The following is a 3856-nucleotide window of genomic DNA, read 5'->3' as shown; positions in this document are numbered from 1 at the left end:
CAGCTCTTCCAAGAGGCATTGAAGTTGTCTTTTTATTCGACTGTAACCTCCACTACTTTTCCAAGGGGCATTGAGATTGTCTGTTTTCCACTGCGACCTCCACCACTCTTCCAAGGGGCTTTGATACTGTCTTTTTTATCCACTGCGACCTCCGCCACTTTACCAATGAGCATTAATACCATCTTGTTATGCTACTGTGACCTCCACGTCCCTTCCACGGGGTATTGATATTGTCTTTTTATTCCTTGCGACCTCCACCACTCGTCCAAGGGGCATTAAAACCGTCTTGTTATGCTACTGTGACCTCCAGTTCTTTTCCAAGGGGCATTAAAACCGTCTGGTTAAACCGCTCTGAGCTCCACAGCTCTTCCAAGGGGCATTGACAATGTATTTTTCTTCCATTGTAATCTTCTGCACTCTTCCAAGTGCATTGATATTGTCTTTTTATTCCTCTGCGACGTCCACTACTCTCCCAAGGGGCATTAAACCCGTATTGCTTATCTACTGTGACCTCCAAGTTTCTTACACAGGGCATTGGTATTGTCTTTTTATTCCACTGTAACCTCCACCACTCTTCCAAGGGGCATTTATATTGTCTTTTTATTCCACTGTAACCTCCACCAATCTTCCAAGGGGCATTGACATTGTCTTTTAAATCCACAACGATCTCCACCACTCTTCCAAGGGGTTTTAAAACAGTCTTGTTAAGCTACTGTGACCTCCTCGTCTCTTCCAAGGGGCATTAAAACCATCTGGTTAAACACTCTGAACTCCACATCCCTTCCACTGGGCATTCATATTGTCTTTTTATTCCACTGCGAACTCCACCACTCTACCAAGGGGCATTGATATTGTCTTTTTAATCCACTGTGACCTCCATGTCTCTTTCAAAGGGCATTAAAACCATCAATTTAAACCACTCTGAACTCCACAGCTCTTCCAAGGAGCACTGGTATTGTCTTTTTATTCCACTCTAACCTCCACCACTCTACCAAGGGGCATTGACATTGTTTATTTATTCCACTGCGACCTCCACCACTCTTCCAAGGGGCATGAAGACCATCTCGTTAAGCTACTGTAACCTCCACAACTCTTCCATGGGGCATTGATATTGTTTTTTTATTACACTGTAACCTCCACCACTCTTCCAAGGGGCATTGATTTTGTCTTTTTATTCCAATGCGACCTCTACCACTCTTACAATGGGCATTGATATTGTCTTTTTAATCCACTACAACCTCCACCACTCTTCCAAGGGGCATTAAAGCCGTTTTGCTAAGCTACTGTCACGTCCTTGTCTATTCCACGGGGCATTGATATTGTCTTTTTATTCCACTGTAACCTCCACCACTGTTCCAAGTGGCATTGACATGGTCTTTTTATAACACTGCGACTTCCACCTCTCTTCTAAGGGGCATTGATATAGTCTTTTTAATCCAATGCGACCCCCACCACTCTTCCAAGGGGCATTAAAACAGTCTTGTTAAGCTACTGTGACCTCCACGTCTCTTCCAAGGGGCATTAAAACCGTCTGGTTAAACCACTCTGAACTGCACAGCACTTCCAAGGGGCATTGATATTGTCTTTTTATTCCACTGTAACCTCCACCACTCTTCCAAGGGGAATTGATTTTGTCTTTTCATTCCACTGCGACCAACACCACTCTTCCAAGGGGCATTGTTATTGTCTTTTTAATCGCCTGCAACCTCCACAACTTTTCCAAGGGGCATTAAAACCATCTGGTTAAACCACTCTGAACTCCACAGCTCTTCCAAGGGGCATTTGTATTGTCTTTTTATTCCACTCTAACCTCCACCACTCTTCCAAGGGCATTGACATTGTCTTTTTATACCACTGCGACCTCCACCACTCTTCCAAGGGGTCATTAAAAAAATATTGTTAAGCTACAGAGACCTCCACATCTCTTCCACGGGGCATTGATATTGTCTTTTTATTCCACTGTAACCTCCACCAATCTTCCAAGGGGCATTGATATTGTTTTTTTATTCCACTGAGACCTCCACCACTCTTCCAAGGGGCATTAAAACCGTCTTGTTAAGTTACTGTGACCTCCACGTATCTTCCAAGGAGAGTTAAAACCATCTGGTTATACCACTCTGAACTCCACAGCTCTTCCAAGTGGCATTATTATTGTCTTTTTATTCCACTGTAACCTCCACCACTGTTCCAAGGGGCATTGATATTGTCTTTTTATTCCTCTGCGACGTCCACGACTCTTCCAAGGGGCATTAAAACTGTCTTGCTAAGCTACTGTGACCAAGTTTCTTACACAGGGCATTGATATTGTCTTTTTATTCCACTGTAACCTCCACCACTCTTCCAAGTGGCACTGTTATTGTCTTTTTATTCCATTGCGACCTCCACCACTCATCTAAGGGGCATTGATAATGTCTTTTAAATCCACAACGATCTCCACCACTCTTCCAAGGGTCATTAAAACAGTCTTGTTAAGCTATTGTGACCTCCTTGTCTCTTCCAAGGGGCATTAAAACCGTCTGGTTAAACACTCTGAACGCCACGTCCCTACCACGGGCATTGATATTGTCTTTTTATTCCACTGTGAACTCCACCACTCTTCCAATGGACATTGATGTTGTCTTTTTTTGCCACTGTAACCTCCACCACTCTTCTAAGGGGCATTGAAATTTTCTTTTTATTCCACTGCGACCTCCACATCTCTTTCAAGTGGAATTGAAATTGTCATTTTATTCCACTGCAACCTCCACCACTCTTCTAAGGGGCATTGATATTGTCTTTTTAATCCACTGCGACCTCCACCACTCTTCCAAGGGTCATTGATATTGTCTTTTTATTCCACTGTAACCTCCACCACTCTTCCAAGGGGCATTGATTTTGTCTTTTTATTCCACTGCGACCTCTACCACTCTTCCAATGGGCATTGATATTGTCTTTTTAATCCACTGCTACCGCCAACACTCTTCCAAGGGACATTAAAGCCGTCTTGTTAAGGTACTGTCACGTCCATGTCTACTCCACGGGGCATTGATATTGTCTTTTTATTCCACTGTAACCTCCACCACTCTTCCAAGTGGCATTGACATGGTCTTTTTATTCCACTGCGACTTCCACCTCTCTTCTAAAGGGCATTGATATTGTCTTTTTAATCTACTGCGACCTCCACCACTCTTCCAAGGGGCATTAAAACAGTCATGTTACGCTACTGTGACCTCCACGTCTCTTCCAAGTGGCATTAAAACAGTCTGGTTAAACCATTCTGAACTCCACAGCTCTTCCAAGGGGCATTGATATTGTCCTTTTGTTCCATTGTAACCTCCACCACTCTTCCAAGGGGCATTGATATTGTCTTTTTAATCCACTGCGAACTCCACCACTCTTCCAAGGGCCATTAAAACTGACTTGTTATGCTACTGTGACGTCGACTTCTCTTCCAAGGGGCATTAAAACCATCTGGTTAAACCACTCTGAACTCCACAACTCTTCCAAGGGGCATTTGTATTGTCTTTTTATTCCACTCTAACCTCCACCACTCTTCCAAGGGGCATTGACATTGTCTTTTTATTCCACTTCGACCTCCACCAATCTTGTAAGGGGCATTAAAACCATCTTGTTAAGCTACTGTGACCTTCACAACTCTTCCATGGGGCATTGCTATTGTCTTTTTATTCCACTGTAACCTCCACCACTCTTCCAAGGGGCATTGATTTTGTCTTTTTATTCCACTGCGACCTCTACCTCTCTTGCAATGGGCACTGATATTGTCTTTTTAATCCACTACAACCTCCACCACTCTTCCAAGGGGCATTAAAGCCGTCTTGCTAAGCTACTGTCACGTCCATGTCTATTCCACGGGGCA

The sequence above is a fragment of the Phyllobates terribilis genome, unplaced genomic scaffold (assembly GCF_046119375.1).
Source record: "Phyllobates terribilis strain yellow unplaced genomic scaffold, ASM4611937v1 Scaffold_39__1_contigs__length_11870865, whole genome shotgun sequence".
NCBI lineage: Eukaryota > Metazoa > Chordata > Amphibia > Anura > Dendrobatidae > Phyllobates > Phyllobates terribilis.
The sequence above is the reverse complement of the archived record's forward strand: the minus strand, read 5'-3'. Positions refer to the sequence as shown.